Source organism: Helianthus annuus, chromosome 9, assembly GCF_002127325.2.
Source record: "Helianthus annuus cultivar XRQ/B chromosome 9, HanXRQr2.0-SUNRISE, whole genome shotgun sequence".
In the NCBI taxonomy this organism is placed as follows: Eukaryota; Viridiplantae; Streptophyta; class Magnoliopsida; order Asterales; family Asteraceae; genus Helianthus; species Helianthus annuus.
The window spans coordinates 23,463,122-23,486,016 of NC_035441.2; the positions used below are offsets into that span (position 1 = coordinate 23,463,122).

The 22,895-nt window shown below is 39.3% G+C and overlaps 1 long non-coding RNA gene across 1 annotated transcript; it reads left to right on the forward strand.

Moving 5' to 3' along the window:
- Window positions 1-408: 408 nt before the first annotated feature.
- On the forward strand, window positions 409-4,057 carry LOC118481993. The gene is made up of 2 exons (XR_004866618.1): window positions 409-2,646; window positions 3,843-4,057. It is a non-coding gene; the product is annotated as an uncharacterized LOC118481993 (long non-coding RNA).
- Window positions 4,058-22,895: the final 18,838 nt, after the last annotated feature.

Sequence of the window (22,895 nt, forward strand, 5' to 3'; positions counted from 1 at the left end):
TCTAATGCCCATGATAGAAAATATTCTTGATCCAATCTTTGGCCCATCATTCAAAAAGTCTGTTGACAAAACATTGCCACCAAACACTTTTCAAGCAAAACCTAGACAAACACACTCCAGCCGACAACTCTATCTAAATTTTTTTTTTTAATTAGACCAAAATGTTACTGGACCTTTATCACTGACCACCACTTATAGAAAATCTGATTGGACCAATCCTTTGTCCAATAATCTTCAAATGCACATGGGAGTAACTGATGTCATGTGATTTCAATGGCCCAAATGTGGTATCCCACAAGATTATGTCGACATCTCCCTTTTACAGCTGCCAAACTTTGTCTTCTTCGATGCCAGCTCCATCGAGTGAATCAATACTCCCATTCAAACCTTCATTCAGACGCCACTTCCATCTTCACTTTGTCTCTTCTCTTCGTTTCAATACACAACCTCCAAAACCTTTCCTTGTATTATTTTTAATTTTTTTGAATGATCAACGACACTCATCAGATAAACGACGAAACTCATCAGATAAACGACGAAACTCTGATTTGTTTTTGTGTGCGACGAAACTGAAAGTGATTTAGTTCGACGAAACTGAATGATGATTGAGTTCGACGAAACTGAATGATGATTGAGTTTGACGAAACTGAATGTAAGAATGATAATCGACGAAAGTGATGACCTGTTTGGTCGACGAAACTGAAAGGTCCGACGAAACTGTTTGATTGATGAAATAAGAAAGGTCCGACGAAACGGTTTGATTGACGAAACAGATTTGAAATCTGTTTGATAACGACCAAACTGATTTAATTAATTGCTCGACGAAACGGATTGAAGTGTAAGCGACGAAACTGGAATGTTATTGTGCGACGGAACAGATGGAAGTGTAAGCGACGAAACTGATAAGTATTCCGACGAAACTGAAAAGGTTTGTTTGCTTATGACGAAACTGATTTGGATAAGGGTGGGAGTTGGTGAGTTTGGTTTGATCTTTCAAAGAAACTTATCCTGTTCTGACACAATGCACCAAAATTCAACCTACCATATTTATCTTAAAATTATTTTAATCAAATTTCCTTTTCCATTTTGATTTTAAAAGCACCAACAACTAATAAAGTGAACTTACAAAAGATCAAAAAGTTGAAATAATGAAGAACACTTTGAATATTAGTGAAAAACACGATGAAGGTTTGAAGATTCCGGTCACCGAACAATTTTCTGAAACCCGAATTCGCTTAAAACTTTTACTAAAAACCCGGTAATACTATGTAATGATGCACACTAACAAGGTTTTTGGCAAAACTTTGGCAAAACAAACAAGATAAACACTGATTTTAGTGACTTTTTTAGAAAATATATAAACTTTCAAGAACACTTTTTCAGAAAATCATAAACAATCAGTTTCAGGCTTGATAAAAACCGAACTAGGTTTGGTTTTAAACAAGGATTAGAGCCAAAGCTCTGATACCAATTGTAGGACCGTTTTCGTGACCGAAACCGTGATTATCATGATTATGTTCATAGACAGGAAGATTAGAGACGGATGAAATACTTACTTGTATAGATTTGATAACAAAACAAAGCAAACCGGCCCGATTAACAAGCTAACGGAACCATACCAAAGGAGTACACATCCGGGGAGAGACCAAGTGGTGATCTCTCCCTGTGGGACTCAAACATCTAAAACTTCCAAATGTTGCAAATGGCAAGGGGTTGCTATTTATAGCTACACCCCCTTGACTTGCAAACACACACGGTCAAACAAATAACCCTCTCGTTTGACCACTTCAAACAAGCGGGTCAATACACGTTCGTTTGACCATTTCACTAACTATTACATATTCAGCATAAAATAAATCTAATCTATTCGACAAGCATCAGACACAAAATCTGTATCAACAAATTCCCCCTTTTGCCGTTGCTGTCGAATGCCGAAAATGCAACTGCAATCGATCTTCAGTCAAGTATCCCCCCGTGACGGTGCAAACCAAACACAGTTAATAGGAACACAGTTTAACCAGTGAAACACAATCTATTGATTAAACGTGATGAGAACAGATACAAACATATACAAACAATGTTTTACATACTCTCACTAAGTCTCTCTGTGCTCATCTCCGTTTCACACAGAAACTATGACGAGTATTTATACTAAACAGACACAGACCTTAACGAAACACAAAGGACTGAATGACGAAACAACAAAGTCGACGAAACACTTTTTGTTTCGTCGACATACAAGTAAATTGTGGGTGTTTCGTCGAAGTTGATCTTCAGCCCAAAAGAAGTCAAAGGCCCAATCTCAATTCATTCGGCCCAAAGCAGTTTCGTCAAATGTTTTACAAATTCAAGATAAGACAAAACTAGTGACATCATCATGACATCATCATGATAATGTCATGATGATGTGTCATCGGGAAATGTCGCGGCTCTCCGTGCTTCGCGTGTCGAACTCTGGGGCGCACGACGGAGGAATGTCGTCACGTCGGGCTTGAGCCGGGCCTAACCGTGTCGAAACCAAATCGAACCCCCTGTCAGTGCTCCTCCGCCACTGGGATACCCCACTAATCCTGTTCCAGAGGATGCCCCTCAGCAGCTGCAGCAAGATCAGCAACGAGGAGTTCCACGACAGGCCTTTCGTTGTTGGTAATTACCAATTTCTCCCCTCTCTAGATTACTCATTTATGCATTTAGTTGTGTGAGAGAATATAGTAACACGTTTTATATTTGTATTAATAATATGATACTTCGTTAGAAATGAAAATACACTTTTATGTGTATTAAAATTCATCTATGCGTTCATTAATAACAAAACTCTGAAAAAACATATCAATATTTAGAAAGAAATGATCCAACTAAATATCTAACTCACTGACCATGAAGAATTTTGAAGTGGTAATTTTTTTTTTCTTTTGAACTTCAATTTATAAATTGGTAGTTAAACAACATCTAGAAAGAAAAGATCCAATTAAATATCTCTGGGAACTAATTTGAAATGGTGATAAGTAGGAACTGAGCCCCTTGCGAGGGTCACGCTTCAATGGAAATAAGGGTAAGTGGGATTTGATGATCAACATGAACTGATCATTAGTGATCATTGACATAAGTGGAAATTGATCGTAAGTGGCAACTGATCTTCTCTAGCAACTCGACTCACAGAGGACTTTGCATCATTAGCAAATCAGTTCCATGAGAAATAAGTCTAGTAGTATCTCAAAGCAGTGGTAAAACTGTGAGATTGTAACATGGGTTGTAGTAACATAGCTAGTTACTACAGATGAGTCTCCTCCTCTTAAGTTTCCACTGATAAAACAGATAACCAACACTGATGTTTGTTGTACTCTTTCACAAAGAATTGCATCATTTTTCCTGCTAAGTGTGATAGTTTGATAGCTATATAAAGGAATTTAATTGTATGTTTAACACATGTTTTATTACAACTTCATTTTCACATAATTAAAGACGATTCGTTCTTACAAAGCAATATGTCTTATCCGATTAAAGATTTCGTATCCATGAAAAAGTTTAATTTAATTTGAAACTGAGATCACACTCAATTCTAAAGGCTATCCAGCATATCTTCAAATATGAAACCTACAGTTAGTTTGCATTTTGACTCCAAAAAATAATGAACGGATAACATAATTAGTTAATGGTATGCTTGACAATAGGGTTTGAGTCGCATTAACCCAATGACGTTTTTGGTCTATTTTTTCTTTCCATGAACACTTTGTATAGTAAATACGTTTACAAAAACTATTATAAAGATATGATGTATATCTAGTTAATTCTTTGAATAGGTTAAAGGGTTGACTTTGTTTGTTAATGGTGATTGTGTGCAGTTGGGACATTCTGTGTTGCTGTTGTAGCTGCTTAGCTGAGGAGGAATAAATGGATGCTCATTCGAGTAAATGGTTATGAATATGTTATTTGGGTTAACAAGGAGGAGGCCTGTCTCGTGATTTGAAAATTTCGTTTATCTTTTAGTGCTTTATTTTGGACATGAAAATGTATCTTGTTGTTCCCGTTTGTTAATTTATGTTTGATATTGTTTGTTTATGTTTATTTGTTTACGTTACTTAATGTTTATTTAAAGATATTTATTAGTTATAAGTAGCATCTGGCCACAACCAAATCAAACTTTAGAACCAAGACAACGAAGTCTAACGATGGTAGCGATCGAACGGACGAACATAAAATAAGAACACAGTAATCACCAAATCAAAGTAATGTTGTTGATTCCACTAATTCTGTGAATCAATAGACAACATCAAGAATTCATACCATAAACCACTTTTATGGTATTAGAGCTACGGCTCCCTTCTTCCTCACCGTTTCTTTTCTCTCTGTCCTTCCAGCCAATAACCAACAAACCCTATCACCATGACAAAAACTAACGTCATGTCATCCTCTTCCCCAAAACCAAACCCTATAGCCCAGCATCCTACTTATTCCGTAAGAAATATCCAATCAAAGATAAGAACCCTAGACGGCACAACCATTAGCTTCACCCTATTGCCTATCGTGTCCTGCACATCGAATCCACGAATTCCGAATATCCTGCATGGAAAGAACTCGATGCTTTGGTCTCCCAATGGATCTACAACACCATTTTTGATGCTGGCGCCAAAGCCAGAACCACTTGGCTGAAACTCAAGAAATTTTTTTTAAGCAACAAGCAGGCCAAAGTTGCTGCCCTAGAAACCCGGATCTTTAACATGACATTGGCAGGCTGCACTTCTGTGGAGGACTATTTCAAACAGTTGAAAGATATAGCAAACCAATTTTCCGATGTTGACAAGCCCATTACTGAAAAACCCTTGTCCTACAGTTGGTACGAGGCCTCTCACATGAGTTTGACACAACAGCCTCGCTGATAAACTCACAGGGAGCCGAATGGGATCTTGCGCGCAGCATGTTGAATAATGAAGTCATCCGTCAAGCAGCCCGACGACAACAATCTTCTTCTATTCTATTCTGGTAGCTCCTATGGCTTCCAACAACAACCTCAAAAACACCTCTAATCCCGCCCCTAACAGCAGCACCCAACCCGCCTCAGACGCTAACCATTCTGGTCCGAACCCCTCTTACTCCTCAAACTACCGAAGCGGCGGACGGGGGTGCACCCAAGATTATCGGCACTAGTGTCTCATCCACATGACAGACCGATCATAAGTTGTATGTGGCTTTTTCCGACATAAGTTCAAATCGGATGGGTCACTTAAACGGTACAAAGCATGTTTGGTAGTTAATGGGAAATCTCAAACGATTGGCATTGAATGTGAGGACACATTCAGCCCGGTTGTAAAACCGGCTACTATACAGACCGTCTTGTCTATTGTAGTTTCCCATTCTTGGCCTATTCATCAGCTGGATGTCAAGAATGCCTTTTTACATGGGCATTTGAATGAAACCGTCTTTATGCACTAGCCTCCAGGTTTTGTAGATAGGCGTTGTCCTAACTACGTGTGCTGCTGGTTGAAAAAGTCTCTCTATGGGCTTAAACAAGCGCCTCATGCATAGTACACCCATTTTGCTACTTGTTGGTACACTTTATGTGGACGCGACTAGACTCGGTTCGATTCGGTTCGGTTCGACTCGGTTAGGTTCTGTTGGTGCACTTGTGTCTGTACTTTGTCTGTATTCGGTCTGTATATAAACGATGTCCTAAGTCAGTCTGTAAGTTGACCAAGTCAACTATCCTCCTAGTTTGACTTGGACAACATGATGTTGTCTGAATCGAAGGATAGCCTCGAAGGATACAACTGATCCTTCGAGGTGCTCGAAAGATATGGTTCGACCATGGTTCGACCATTAGACCTCGAAGGATGATCCTTCGAGGTCCATACTGATCATTCGAGCTTGTTGTCATCGAAAGATGATCCTTCGGACCATCTTTCGGATCCTTCGACCCAGACCTGCTGAGCTGGGTATATATACCCATGCATGTGTTGAGTGTGAGACAGAGTTGCACACTTTAGAGAGTTAGAGAAACTCTGCTGGAAAACACACACACACACACTTTAGAGAGTTTGCAAACAGATTGTAAACCTTGTGCTTGTAACCGTAAACCTTCATACGTATTAATACAGTGGTGTTAATCGGTGAACTTTGTGTGTTCTTGTGTTTGTTCTTGCTTCATCCCGGTTTGCCTACTAGCTTGGATTCCGCACTCGCTAGTGGGTTAGTATAACAAGGTTTAGGTTTGTTCTCGATCCTCCGAGAAAAAGGGACCTACAAGTGGTATCAGAGCCTCGCTCTTTACCTTGTTTAAAACCGGTTTGTTCGAGTTCTTTGGTGTGTTTGAACACTTGGTTTAGCACTCGTTTTTGGTAGTTTCCTTGCATTTTGAAACTGGAAAACGGCTACTAAACCTTTCGGGAGTGTTCGGGGTCGGTTTGGGTAACATAAAGATCGTTTTTATGAAACTTTGATTTTTCCGGCCGTGTTCCGATCATCTTTCCGGTGACTGGACTTGGGGATAAGGTTACTTGTTTTGGCAAACTTTTTGAAAGTCAAAAAGTTGGTGAAAAAGTTGTTACAGAACCATCCTTTCTGCCGAAAGTTGGCTCACCAACCACATCAACTTTTCACCAACCGTCGTACTTTTTGTCAGTGTGTCAGAGCACTCGAAAGATATCCTTCGACATCGAAAGATATCCTTCGACATCTTTCGATCAAAGGCAGCTCGAAAGATAAGCATCTTTCGTTCAGTCTTTCGAAGTCTAAGGGTTATCCTTCGTAGTTGGAATCTTTTCGAAAGTTGGTTGTCCGAAAGATAAGGATACATCTCGAAAGATAAGGATCTTTCATTGTGAATCTTTCGAGATCAGTATTCGAAAGATATAGATCTTTCGAACTGTGAATCTTTCGTGATAATCAGTCGAAAGATAAGGATCCTTCATTGAGAATCTTTCGAAGGCTTTGCTCGAAACTCAACAGTAATCTTTCGATCACTGTTGATCCTTCGAACAAGTCTTGATCTTTCGATCAGATTGTATCTTTCAATTGTTGTCTGTTTGTTGTTAACAGTTTGTGGTGTGTAGGTGTGGTATATATATTATTGATCAAAATGAGCTGTACTAGCCCTTGGGATTGGAGTACGGATCCACAACCAGATCTGAAACAGATGTCTATGGCTGAATATATGACGAGTGCCATTCCAAAACAACAACAATCAATAAGTTCCTGTCAATGGGCTTTGGTATCCAATCAAAGTCAAAGTCTTCAAAATCTTCTGATTAGTGAGAGTGAAACAGGCAGTAACAATCGTCCACCAAAGCTGAACCACATGAACGATTTTCCGTCATGGAAAGGCCGCTTTCACACATATGTTCAAGGACAAAGCACCGACCTTTGGATGTGTTTTGTCAATGCATTCAATGAAAGTCTTGAAAGTAGAGCATCCACTTCAGAAGGTTACGCCAACATGCTTGAAAATGACAAGAAGGCTTATGAATTGGAGAAAAAGGCCTATGCCATACTTACTCAAGCACTCAACAAAGACATCTACCATCAGTTTTCATATTGCAAGACCACGAAAGCATTGTGGGATGCCTTAGTTGCTAGAGGAGAAGGCAATGCAGCTGCTCGAAAGTCTAGGCATGATTTGTTGAAGAAAGAATTTGAATCTTTCCAGTTTTTGGAAAACGAGACTCTAAATGATATGACCACACGTTTCTATCATTTGATTAGTGAAATGTGTGCTTATGGGGTGGCAGCTACTCAACAAGACATGGTGAATAGGTTTGCTGACGCCCTACCCCCAAAATGGAGTTCGTTTATTGAGTTGTTGAAGCATACTAAAGCTCTAGATGAGATTAACATCTATGAGTTCATTCAGAAGCTGGAACATAAAAATGATGAAGAAATTAGGAAAGCAAGGCGTGCTCCAGCTCCTCAGAATACAGAAATGTATTTGCCTGGTTTTGGTCCTTCAGCTAGTTCTAGTTCTGTTCAGCAACCGAAGCTTCAAACTGCTTTTGTGTCCAATACGAGTTCCTTTCCATTTCCACAATCAACAGCTGCTCCACCACAACCTCAATTCGATCCAAGGTCCTACATTCCTGTTCCAACACAGCCACAACCACAACCTCAACAACAGCAAGCTCACTATACAAGCAATCCTCAACCTCAACCTCAAAGTCATCACACAATCCGAGTCGACAACTCAAATCTTTCACACCTTAGTATTGAAGTTGCTAAGGAACATATGGAAATTATCAACACCATGGTCAGTGCTTACTGTGGTTTGGTAGCTGGTCAGCTTGGAAACATCAACATGACCAATGAAGATTATGATCAGATCGACAAGGAAGAGATGGAGTTGATGGATATTAAATGGGCTTTTGCTAGTGCGGTTAGAAGGGCAAAAGATTTTATGGCACGAACTGGAAGAACTTCGTTGGAAGGAAAGAAAAACACGAAGTATGGGTTTGATATTAATGCCGTCACGTGCTTTAACTGTGGCGAGAAAGGGCACTTTAAACGTGAGTGCACTCGACCAACAAAACACGGCAATCACAACCCGTTCAGAAACCAGACTAATGCGAATGCCCAACAAGAAAACCGTGAAAGGAGGATGGTGGCAGTGAACAACAATCAGGGACAGCCTGGAGCTACCAATCACAATCGGGCTTTGGCTGTTCAAGCTGATGAAGGATGTGACTGGTCAGTTCAGTTTGGTGAAGGTGATCAGGGAAGCGGAGCTGCATTATATGCTAAGGTCATCGAGCAGGTACATAAAGAAGAATCCTCTGGGAGCGATGACAGTTCTGGTTATTCTGGCAGTTCGGATGAAGAAGGCTCTGTTTCTGGGGATAATCACTCAGAGCCTGATCAGGAGGAAGAAGGTGAAGATATTCAGGATCTTCTGAATGAAGCTGATGAGCTTAAATGTCAGAAATCAATTCTGATTAGGAAGGCTGCTGCTACATCAACGGAAATGGAAAAGCTATTTTCTGAAGATGGAGCTTTTTCTTTTCAATCTGCCTTTATGGCAAACGGCTCAGCCTCTACTAGTCAGGTAACATCTGAACCTCCTGCTCCTATTATCTGTAAATCATGTGCAGAGATGAAGCTTGAATCGGAAAAGCTTCATAGTCATAACCAGAATTTGGTTATTGAACTGTCGAAATGCCAAGAGGCAAACATGGCTTTAACCCGGAATGAAAAAGAATTTAAATCTGTAATAGAAACATTAAAGAAAAATGTGTCCGAGGTTAACAAAGTAGTTTACCACAAACAAGTAAGTATAAATGAATACATTAACCTTGTGGAAGAAACTAAGAAGCAATTAGCCATTGCCCAATGCAAGCATGATGCGATCAAACAGAAATTGGATAGTTATTCTAACTCCCGATTTGTGCTTGATCACATCATAGACGTTCAACAACTGAAAGGTAACGTGAAAGGTGTAGGGTATAAGGCATGTCCACCTCCTGTGATGGACAACTATACCAAGATGCCCGATGAAGAGGAAATGCCTCGGTATGAACCCAGTGTGCCTTTGAACTTTGAGGAATTTTCTACTGGCCTAGGGTTCAAACCGGACAGTTCTTCAAACACAGCCCCTAAGGAACAAGAAGCTTCACCATCCATGAAGCAAAGTCCTCCAATTATCGAGGACTATGAGACATCGGATGATGAATCAGAAGTGGCTGTAAGTGATCAGGATAAATCACTTAGCAAGATGAAAGGAGTAGATATTCCACGAGAGAATCACATCCTTTGTGATCCTGATACTCCTGAGGCTTCATCAGTCGAGAAACAAGTGATTGATCCTGTCAAGGTTGATAAGACAGGTGTGTCTACTGTTAAAAGCAGTAATGTGTTGTACACTTTGGTTGGAGATAATAAAATCTACTCAGATCATGTTTTTCCAATTAAAAATGTAAATAAATCTTTGATTGACAAAGTCTTTGAAGACAATACAAACAAATTTTTGGGAAAAACACTTCCGGGAATTGTGGTAACACAATGTGATCCAATTCCTAAGGCTGAGATTAGGAAACAGTTTGGTAATCAAAAATCTCCAACCACTCAACAACCGACTGCTTCTAAGGGTAAACAACAACAACGAGCTCCAAAGCCAAAGGCTAAGGTTGAATCAAAAGGAGCTCGTTACATGAAGAAAGGAAAAGATGTTAAATTTGTAGCATCAAGAGGTACAGATAAAATTGAGACTTTTGAAAATAAATCAAACACTGATTTTGTACAACAAGTCAAGATTTTGAAACGAAACAGTGATAACAATTACACTCAACATACAAACGGGTGTGATGAAAAAGCAAGTACTTCAGGTTCTACAAGTTCAACATCTGTTGGTCGATCAAGTTCTCCTAAGTCTGTTGAAAGGAGAACTTGTTTCAAATGTGGAGAAATTGGGCACATTATCAGAAATTGCCCAAATGCTCCAAAGAAGAAGTTGGTTGAAAAGGCTCCACCTGAAGCAGTTCACCCTCAACGTCGGTCAGTTTCACCTAAACAAGATAAACGAACTGTAAAAGAACAAGAAACTAAACAACGACGTAAGAACATAAAAACTGTTGAAAAAGCTTTAAAATCTGAAGTTAAAACAGTACAAAAGGAACCAAGTGTGTCACAGCCTGTAAAACCAGAATCTTCAAAAACTGGTAGGCACAGACAAACTTGGTTACCTAAGTCGGGTGACAATTCAGGGGGAGCAGTTGTTCTTGAAAACCATCAAGAGATAGAGCTTACGTATCGTGATGCCAAGGGACGACCCAAGACCACTAAGGCTTGGGTCCCCATTCTCAACTGATGTGTTTATTTGACATGTGCAGGATGTTCTAGGAGGAACTATTAATAGTCATTGGATTGTTGATAGTGGAGCATCCAGGCACATGACTGGCGACTTACGGCTCCTATATGACGTGAGAAATATTAGAGGAGGGTATGTTGCTTTTGCGGGTGATAAAGGCGGGTACATCACTGGAGAAGGAAGTATCTCCAATGGCATCGTGTGCTTTGATAAGATCAATTATGTGAAGCAAATTGATCACAATCTTCTCAGTGTGTCGCAAATCTGCGATAAAAAGTTCTCAGTGATTTTTGATGATGCTGGCTGTTATGTGCTGAAGCCTGGATTCAAAATTCCACAAGAATGGATTCTCTTATCGGCTCCGAGAGTTAATGATCTTTATATTCTCGACATGAGTCAGGCGATTACAACATCTGCACAAGTTACTTGTTTTGTCTCAAAAGCCACAGAAAAGGAGTCTATATCTTGGCACAGAAGAATGGGACACATTCACTTGAGAAAGATGAACCATTTGGTGAAAAATAATCTTGTGAATGGTGTGCCTGTAAGAAGTTTTCATCTACAAGATATCTGTGTCTCATGCCAAAAGGGGAAGCAAACGAAGGAGTCTCACCCTTTGAAGAAAATCAACACTGTTAGCATGCCTCTCGAACGTCTTCATATGGACCTTTTTGGACCTATGAAGCACAAGACAACGTTTGGTGATGCTTATTGTTTAGTAGTTACTGATGACTACTCTAGATTTTCTTGGGTATCCTTTATGGCACACAAAAGTGAAACTCCTGGCATCCTCAAGGATCTTCTTACAATGTTGGAAAATCTCTATACGTTGAAAGTGAAAAGGATCCGAAGCGACAATGGAACTGAATTCAAGAATCAAGTTATGGATGAGTTTTGTACTTCTAAAGGCATTCTTCATGAGTACAGTTCTCGTTATACTCCACAACAAAATGGTGTCGCTGAGAGGAAGAATCGAACTATTATTGAAACTGCAAGAACAATGTTAGTAGAGTCGGAACTCCCTATTCAATTCTGGGGAGAGGCTGTATCGGCTGCTTGCTACACGTTAAACAGAGTTCTTACAGTTAAGAGACATGGCAAGACTTGCTTCGAACTCCTTCAGAGAAGGAAACCGGATCTTTCTTACCTTGAACCGTTTGGTGCTCCTTGTACTATGATTGAGCCGGATGGAAAGTTTGGTGCAAGAGCTATCGAGGGTTTCTTCCTTGGATATGCTACTCCGAATTTTCGTGTTTGGAATCTAGCTACCAAGAAGATTGAGCTATGGAGCGAAGTTAGGGTTCAAAGGTACACGAGTCCTGTTAGGGCTCCGGGTGATCCGTGGATGTTCGATTATGATGGGCTATTTGACTCCTTCAATCTGCCAACCTTTGATGAAGAATCAGCAGCGGCTCGGATGTTGTTGGAAAGTGATAACGCTGCTGTCTCGCCATTGGTTAGACCTATTGTTGTTGACCCTCAAGCTTCTACGTCAGTCAACAATATGGTTCAAAATGAGGTTTATGAAGATGCTGCTGATTATAATGACTCTTCTGAAGATGATGAATATCATGATGCAGCCGAAGGATCTTCAGCTCCAGCTGCTCCTGTTCAAGGTGCCTCTGGTGATACACCTCATACGCAGAATATAGATACTGCTGAAGGGAATGCATCCACCTCTAACCACATTCCTGGTGTGGAGTTGGTTGTTGATCTTAATCTGAATAATTTGGGTATCAATGCACGTGTGCCAGATAATCCTGAAATGAGGATTCACGATACCCATCCCCAGCAGAATATCATAGGAGATGTCCATCGCGGTGTGCAGACGCGTAATCAGCTGAGGAACAACCGGAATGCTGGTTTGTATTCAGCTATAAGAGAATCTGGTCAACAAAATGACTGGTCCTTCGCGTGTTACGTGTCACAAGAAGAACCAAAGTCGTGGAAAGACGCTTTGAAAGATAGTGCCTGGGTTGAAGCCATGCAAGAAGAATTACAGCAATTTCACAAGCTGGGTGTTTGGAAGCTTGTTGAAAAGCCTGAGAACTACAAGAAGATTGGCACTCGATGGGTCTTCAAATGCAAGAAAGACGACCGTGGAGTGGTTATTCGGAACAAAGCTCGTTTAGTCGTTCAAGGTTTTCGTCAGATAGAGGGCATCGACTACAACGAAGTCTATGCACCAGTTGCACGTCTGGAAGCTATTCGGATCTTTCTAGCTTATGCCTCATTCAAAGGATTCAAGGTTTACCAGATGGACGTCAAAAGTGCATTTCTACATGGTGTGGTTGAAGAAGAGGTATATGTCGAGCAGCCTCCAGGTTTTGAAGATCCTGTTCATCCCGATCGGGTTTGGTTGCTCAACAAAGCTCTCTATGGTCTTCATCAAGCGCCCCGAGCTTGGTATGCAACCTTATCTACATATCTGCTGGAGAACGGTTTTCGAAGAGGTCTTATCGATTGTACTCTTTGTGTGTTTTTAAATTTATCTTAGTTTGTTGATTTTAGGGGGAGTAAATCCAAAAATCGGAAAATACAAAAACATCGAAAAATTTCAAAAACACAAAAACAATAGAAAAGCAAAAATGAGTTTCCTGGCGAGCAAAAGAGAAAATGATAGTACATCAGTGGTCTATCCAAACCTCTTTAAACCTTAAATGAAAAACGATAAGCAGCTCTATATAAGATGTATCGGTAGGCTCACAATCATTTTAAAGTGTGCAGGGTGATATAAATCTTAATCGACTGAAGATCAGGTGGGAACCATTCATTGGCATATGGTCTTAGTACCGAAATTTCGTTTGATAGATTGCCGAGGTTCTGAGATATTCGGTCTTTATGCTGCTTATCATCTGGGTATCATGGTTGCTTCTATAAATAGACTAAGTCTAAGATCTTCCATGATACTATACATACGTGTACATATTACATATTGCATTCGACCTCAATAAGTGATAAACAATCACATGTCCAAACAAATAAGTGATAAAATATCACATTTATCCGGGTGTCAAGTTCGTCTCTCTGCTGTACGGAAGTACTGACCTGTTCACGGACTTGCACCTGTGCCCTCATGCATATGAAAATCAAGTTCCTCATCAATAAGTGATTATATCACAAAGGACTTGTTTTCAAATCAAAATAAGTGAGTATCTCACAATTTATACGGTCAAACAGATGATAATCGGTATACTCACCGGTAAGATGAACTCTCGTGCATACCTTGATACGGGAATGTGTCGTGATGTGGATGAACACCGGTCGGTAAGTATAAATCATACCTTAACGTATCCCCTCGCCATGATTACATCTGATAAGTTGAGCTTAAGTGGACAACAATACCGATAATTGTTATAGGATGCTTATCTTAATATTAACTAACTGAACAACAAGAGTGTTTTGGCATGACCGTACACTGATATGATTCTCTTACCCTCGAAACTCGCAAAAAGAATGTTTGTATATATTTATTTATTTACTGCTTAACTTTTATTATTTCTTTTAAGCAGTTTCGTCGTTTGGTGCATATCAGCACGACATTAGCGGTGATGTCGTTTGATAACACTCAAAGGATTTTAAATTGTTGTCTTTTACTTTCAAAAATACCAAAAAGATTTTAGGTGTGTTTTAATATAAACTTTATAAAAGCCGAAAAAGATTTTCTTTCTACTTTATTTTCGATCGTACGATGTTGGAGCTCAAGTCTTCATTGCCTGAAACCTGAACGAAAACCAAACTGACTAAATCTTCATAAACGGTCGAAATTTGCATGCTTTGAAAGTTAAAGACTTAAAATTGACAAATTTGTTAAACTTTCAAACTGTCGGACGGTGTTTGATTGTGACATGGTCATTCGTGTGTCATTTGTTTATTCTATGTTCCAAGCAGTTGTTCTCATTACGCGTTTAGATTTCTTGCATGTGCAGATTCTAAAGGCTAGGAGAACATGGTCGATGACAAGCTTTGGAATGAAGACACGACGAGAAGGCGCTCAAAAGATGAAGATGATCGAGTAGCCGCTGACCATCATCAACACCACAAGGATCTCACTTCATAAAGTTAAAGTATTTCACGAGCATAACTCAAGGGGGAGCTTATGTTAAGGGGGAGTTTGTCAACACACTTCCAACATGATACGGGTAGTTTGTTGATACACTCTCTGCTTTCAAGACGTGAAGACTTTGAAGATCCTCCGACATTGAAGACTTGAAAGGACATCAGAGTTTTGGTAACTCGAAGACCAAAGACCGTCGAAGTTCAAGACGAGTCTGCAACTATAGAAGATAAAGACAAAGCTACAGCCAAGGGGGAGTTTGTTGGTGCACTTGTGTCTGTACTTTGTCTGTATTCGGTCTGTATATAAACGATGTCCTAAGTCAGTCTGTAACTTGACCAAGTCAACTATCCTCCTAGTTTGACTTGGACAACATGATGTTGTCTGAATCGAAGGATAGCCTCGAAGGATACAACTGATCCTTCGAGGTGCTCGAAAGATATGGTTCGACCATGGTTCGACCATTAGACCTCGAAGGATGATCCTTCGAGGTCCATACTGATCATTCGAGCTTGTTGTCATCGAAAGATGATCCTTCGGACCATCTTTCGGATCCTTCGACCCAGACCTGCTGAGCTGGGTATATATACCCATGCATGTGTTGAGTGTGAGACAGAGTTGCACACTTTAGAGAGTTAGAGAAACTCTGCTGGAAAACACACACACACACACTTTAGAGAGTTTGCAAACAGATTGTAAACCTTGTGCTTGTAACCGTAAACCTTCATACGTATTAATACAGTGGTGTTAATCGGTGAACTTTGTGTGTTCTTGTGTTTGTTCTTGCTTCATCCCGGTTTGCCTACTAGCTTGGATTCCGCACTCGCTAGTGGGTTAGTATAACAAGGTTTAGGTTTGTTCTCGATCCTCCGAGAAAAAGGGACCTACAGGTTCGGCTCAAGCCCGACGTCACGACATTCCTCCGTCGTGCGCCCCAGAGTTCGACACGCGAAGCACGGAGAGCCGCAAACCGTTCCCGCCGACACATCATCATGACATCACCATGATGATGTCATGATGACATCATGATAATCTCATGAGAAGACTTTACATTTATAACGAACTTTGATGAAGATTCAAAGTGAGGAAGGTTAACCTTCCTCATACATGGGGAACCTTTCAAGGTTCTTCAAGATAATGTGTGGGGAACTTTAACATTCCCCACTCATTCCTTCGTTACACATGAAGGTTCGTCACCAAACTGAGAGTTCGTCACATCTGTTGTCGACGAAGGTTCAACCTTCGTCGACTTCATGAAGGTTCGTCGCACATGTGTAAAGTTCGTCGATGTGTTCTATTATATAAACAACAGACTTGAGAGACCAGTGTGTGAGAACCCGAGAGAACTGAGAGAGATTTTTAGTGTGTGTTAACCGGATATTGTATTATCTTGTACTTGAACTCTTCTCATAAATATACAAATGTGTTAAACATTGAATCTACGTGTCTTGTATCTCGTGTTCTTGTCGATCTCTATCTCGGTTTGCTTTCCTTGTTGGATTCCGCACAACCGGGTTGGTTTGTACACAAGGATTAGGCGACTAGATCCTCCCCTTGCCGGACCTACAAGTGGTATCAGAGCCTTGGCTCTTCTCCTTGTTAAAACCGAGTTGTTTTCGGGTGGTTTTCGGGTTTTTAAGGTTTATATTTTCTGGAAAAACACTTTAAATCTGTGTTAAATCTTGTTGTTTTGCTGTTTGTTTTGTTAAAAACCTTGTTAAGCACATGTTTTCATGTTAAATACTGGTTTTTATTTAACATTTCAAGCAAAATCGTGTTTTCAGAAATTTATCTGTTCACCGGAAAAATCATTTGTTCATCAGAAAACTCAAGGTGTTCTTGATAGTTTCACCTTTTCGATCTTTATCAAACTTACTGTTCGAGTTGTTGTTGATTTGAAAGATTAGTAGGCTTGATTAAAATATTGGAACACCATACTGAGTGGGTGAGTTGAGCATACTAGAGGTTTGAATATTGTGGCTTGTGTCAGGGATAAGATTTGCTTTATTTGTAAAATATCCACACAAACAACCTGTTTCGTCAAAGTATCATTCTTATCAGATCTGTTTCGTCGAACAAAAAGGATTCAACAAAACTGAATTGGGCTTCGCATTTCATTGGGCTTCACTATTGGGCTTCATCTGTTTCGTCGGACCAAAAGAGCTTTAACCTTCCCCAAATTTAACCTTCCTCGACCAGCTCCAAATTTAACCTCCCCCGCATGAATTAACCTTCCCCACCATATTTAAACCTTCGCCAACTTTTAACCTTCCTCACCTTTAAACCTTCCTAACCTTTTAACCTTCCTCACCTTTAAACCTTCCTCACCTTTAACCTTCGTAACACTCACCCTTAACCTTCCTCACCTCAACCTTCCCCACCTCAACCTTCCTCACATACAATCAAACTTCGCCACTAAGTCACACTCACTTCAACCTTCCTCACCTCAACCTTCCTCATCATTTAACCTTCGTCGAACATTCCCTTGTGATAATTTTAACAGAAGCCTTTTAAATCATATTTAACTGTTTGTTTTGTGTGATTTAATCAGGTTTTCATCAATAGACATCTAAAATGAATCTGAATTGGTGGGGTAATGTAATAACTCTCATTAAAATTAATAATTAGGATGGTAATTAGCTATTAAGGAAACCCTAATTAAGAAACCCAAGTAATTCTGCACTAACCCTAAAATTTCCAGAACAATCAGAATCAGGATCAGGGCCCCTAAAACTCAAGGGGGGGGGGGGCAAAACCCTAATAACGATTATCTTCATAACTAATTATAAAATTCGAAAAATTAAAAACCGTCGACACAGCAAGCCTACATGCACGAAGGGCTACTCTATGAAAATAGGGTGATCACTCGCGTAGCGCGACGCCTAAAGGGGTACCCCCTCGCGCTACGCGACGGTGTCAAAATTTCAGTATAAATAGCAGGGGTTGGGACTTGAAATTTGGCACTTGAACGACGAAAATCGGAGTTACGTAGATCGAGTTATAAGCAAAACAGTCCAACACACACACACAATTATCGAATCGCTGCCGCAGAACAGGGTAATTACTCGATCGCTATTACGATTCAGTTTCCGGGATCAATATACCCAAAGAATATCTAAGTGCCGCCCACATTGGGCTATGCTTTGTCGTTGTCGATAATTCGATAATGAGTTGAAGCATTGTACTTTGTCGTTGTCGATAATTCGATAATGAGTTGAAGTACTATACTTTGTCGTTTGTCATTTTGATAAATGAGTTGAAGTATCGCACTTGGTCATTCATTGCGAATATTTGATCTCGGGAAATTATCGTAACTGCTGTATTGATCACTAACTCTGTTTTGTGTGCATTATTGTGAAATTAGGTTAACAGGGATAAAATCATATTCTGTCAGTACTAAATCTACAATGTGAGTCATTCTCTTTTTATTAACTGTTTTACAATACTCCAAATCATTTTTCAAAGTTATAATTACAATGATTAAGTTTATGTAATCACCAAATTACAGCCGGTATGTGGGGTATTGTGCACAGTATTGTTATTATTGTTTCCTTCACATTAGGTGGGCGAGCCTAATTGTGACATACGTCACTCATTGGGACAGCCAATGGTGATATGACCACAGTCACAGAGCTGGTCTGTGACAAATACCTATTCTTAAAATGTTGGTTGATAATAAACATATGTAAAAACTCTTAATACTGTGAATTATAACAAATGTGTCATTTTCAGTAAAAAAATGAATGATTCACTCAGTATTTCCCCGCTGACAAAATCTTTTTCAAACATGTTTCAGGTGATCTGCTGTAAATCAGGAAAAGTGCTGAGGAGCATTTCAAGCTTAATATAGTGGCTCAATATAAAATGAATAAAGATGTTTTGAAATAAGAATTTATCACTAAACTTATGTATTGTAAATTATCGGGGTTTTATCCCGAATTGTGAAATAAAAATAATCGGGGAAAAAATTTAGCTTTACAACGATCCTGATGTTCAAAATTTTCCGCTGCTAAAACTCAATTAAACAAATATCACGGGGTTTCTGTCCCGCGGCTCCGGAAACGGATCAAACCGGGTCGGGGGCCGTGACAGAAACAAGGTGGTATCAGAGCCACTGAGTTAAGCTAATTAAGTATTTAACCGATACTTAATTTTTCCTGATTACTATTATGTGATTATGTGATTATATGCTTTTAACTGATTATTTGTTAGTTACAGTATGGGTAAACAAAAGTTGCAAGATATCTATCTTAAATTAGATAGATCAATTTACGAGAAAGGAAGTTCGTCTAAAACTAAAATTTCAAGGCTCCCTACGATTCCTGAGGAAGGAATATTTGTGCAAAAAGCGAATTATGAAAATCCGCTTTCTCCTAGAAAAAGGAGTATGATTATTAAGAAAAGTAAGGAGCAAATCCGAGAAAAGAAGATTAAAAAGGAAACCCAGGAGTTACTTAAGAAATCATCTTGGGAAGATAAACTCGATGAAAAATGGGCAAATTTATATATGCTAGCCACTGTGGCTGAACATGCAAATCTTTAAAAATGCCCTAAACTTTGCAAGCAGTACTTCCCAATAAGTAAATAAATAAAAGTTAGTAAAATAAAAATTGAGTGTGTTTTCTGTATTTTGTACAAATAGTGTGCAATAAAACTTCCATGTTATTTGTTAAACTTTGTTCCAAAGTTTTAACTTGATATTCTATGCATTTTGCATATATGCTACACAGCATGAACGAGATATCTGAAGCTTTTCAGAACCTCAATCTGTACCCAGTAAACATAGAAGTTTCTCATGAATTCACGGGATATCTTGCTGATGTGGACCAACCTGTAAAACTCCCTACTCCACCAGTGACCAAACCAAAAAGGAGGCCAAAGAAAAATTATGTGTGGGGAAGCCGTATACGTAAGAGAAAGACAGTTACAAAAACCCCTAAAACTAGTAAACCTTTAGACAAAGGAAAAGCAATTGTAATTCAGGAAAACCCTAATCCGCAAGAACCAGAAACTGAAGCCAATGACGAATCCAGGCAAATGGAGGAGCAGTTCGATCAGTATTCTCAGGAAATAGCAATAGAAATAGGGCACGGTTCTAACCCAACCCAAGTAGAAGTGGGAGAAAGTTCTAACCAAACCAAAAGAGTTACTTTTCAGGATCAGATAGATATTTTACTAGAAAAATGTGAGACTATGCAACCTGTCAGTCCGGGTACTTTACTTATCCTATCGAAAACCCAATTCCTATGAATTTTGCACCAACCCTCACTGAACCAATAGTCCATAACCAACCTGTAGAAATGGAAGAATGGTGGACCAACGATTGGCAATTTCAAAATATTGTCAATAACGCTTACTCATTCTTTCCACAGTTCGACCCAGAACCCCTACCCAATCCACCGATGAGCAATGAGAACCTGGCTGAACTTCGCCATTTCGGTGAAGAGTTGATGGATGCAGGGAATAGAATTAGGGAAATAGGGGGACAGATTGCCTGGAAGTATGACGAGAGGGAACTTCGTTTTTAGGATAACAATTAGGAGGACGGAAACTATCTTTGTATAATAGTAATAGTAAATAGTGAAACCAGTTGTAACATAACGAATAAAACGTTGTAAAATATCGGTGTGTATCGATGCATACTATACAGATATAACATGAAATCGAGAAATCGATAATTTTGGGCTTTATGTGTTATAACTTGTTTAATGATTAGTATAAATTATTAATTGCTAATATTTCATAATAACTTATCATCAGATGGCAAATAACGATAACGAACCAGTAAATGAAGTTAATCAATCGGAGCAACACCCAGAAGATCAATATATGACCAAACAAGATATTGAAAATATGGTTGCCCAAGGAATAGCTAACGCAATTCCAATGTTCGTTGCTGCTATGAAAAATCCAAACGATCCGCAACATATCGTTCCTAGTAAACATACCATCGAAGATAATTTCAGTAACAGTATAAACAGGGGCAATGATCATATAAATCATGACAATGAATCTCAGCACACGCAGCGCCCTAAGAAACGAAAGGCTGCAACACCTGGTTGCACTTTCAAAGAATTTCTTGCTTGTAAACCCGCTGAATTTGCAGGCAATGAAGGAGCAACTGCAACGCTGCGATGGTTGGAGAAAACCGAAGCAGTTATTGCAATAAGTAAATGTGCTGAAGAAGAACAAGTCATGTATGCCTCAAACCTGTTTAAAGAAGGAGCACTAGAATGGTGGAACACGGTACTACAGGCAAAAGGAAGACGGGTGGCTTATGCTATGACCTGGGAAGAATTTAAGAATCTTGTTGAAAGAAAATTCTGTCCTGAGTATGAAAAGGAACAGATGGCAAATAAGTTCCTCAATCATCGGATGATCGGGGTAGATTGTCGCGGCTATACTTCGACATTCTTCGAATATGCGAGAGTGGTACCTAACTTGGCTTCGCCAGAACCGGTACTCATTTCTCGATATATTTGGGGATTAATTAGCGAAAATCGCAATATCGTTAAAGCTGCGAGACCTCGCACTATTGACGATGCCGTCGAATTAGCTAATACCTTAACCGACGAACTAATACGCACACGAGAGGAAGATAGGAAGAAGGAATTAGCTCAGAAAATTACCCAAGGATTCAGAATGGGTAATAGTAGTAATTTCAAGAAAAGGGGAACAGGGCAATCTCCAACTATGCCATTCTGCAAAATTTGCAAAAAGAGACATTTTGGAAAATGTAATAGAATTTGCAATTTTTGCAAAACAACCGGACATCAGGAAGAAAACTGCAGAAAGTAATCCATAATTTGTTAGAATTGTGGAGAAGCTGGACATATCAAACCAGAATGTCCTAAGTTAATCAACCCAGCAAACAACAAACCCAAGGCAGCTGAAGGAACTACTAAGAAGAATGTTAGAGCATTTCAGCTGACTACTCAAGAAGCAGAACTCATTCCGGATGTGATCGCCGGTACGTTTTTAGTCCACAACGTCTATGCAAAAGTATTATTCGACTCTGGTGCGAACCAAAGTTTTATAAATACTTCATTTTGTCAAGCTCTTAAGTTACCATTAACTACAGTTAGACAGATCTTTACAGTCGAAACTGCAGATGGAAATTCCATAGAAATTAATCAGGTTCTGCAAAAAGTAGAAATAGAACTTTCAGGTCATAAGTTTGTTGCAAACCTATTGCCTATGAAATTAGCTGAGTTTGATGTTGTGTTAGGAATGGATTGGTTAATAGCCAACCATGCTCAAATCATATGTGATAGAAATTCTATAGAAATTCAAACACCTACTGGAGAGGTAATTAAGATTTCAGGAAATAAACCTCGGAAACCATTGAAGTTCATATCAGTAATGAAAGTTGCTAATTATGAACGAAACCAAGGAATAGTATATATGATTTCCGTAATCATTTGTACTAAAGGAAAAGAACTCAAGGAAATTCCCGTAGTCTCAGAATACCCAGATGTATTTCCAGAAGATTTACCTGGATTACCACCAGACAGAGAGGTAGAATTTAGGATTCATCTAATCCCAGGAACTACACCGATAGCCAAGGCGCCATATCGATTAGCTCCTACCGAAATGCTAGAATTGAAAAAGCAATTAGATGAATTACTAAGCAAAGGATTTATACAACCTAGTTCATCCCCTTGGGGTGCACCAGTGTTGTTTGTGAAAAAGAAAGATGGATCAATGAGAATGTGTATTGATTATAGAGAATTGAATAAAGTTACAATTAAGAATTGATACCCATTACCTAGGATTGATGATCTTTTTGATCAATTACAAGGAGCTAGGTATTTCTCTAAGATAGATTTAAGATCTGGATATCATCAATTGAAAGTACAAGAGGAAGACATACCTAAAACTGCTTTCAGAACTAGGTATGGTCATTATGAGTTTACAGTCATGCCCTTCGGATTAACCAATGCCCCAACTGCATTCATGGACATGATGAACAGAATCTGTAAACCATATTTGGATAAATTTGTGATCGTATTCATTGACGATATACTCATTTATTCCAAAAGTCAAGTCGAGCAT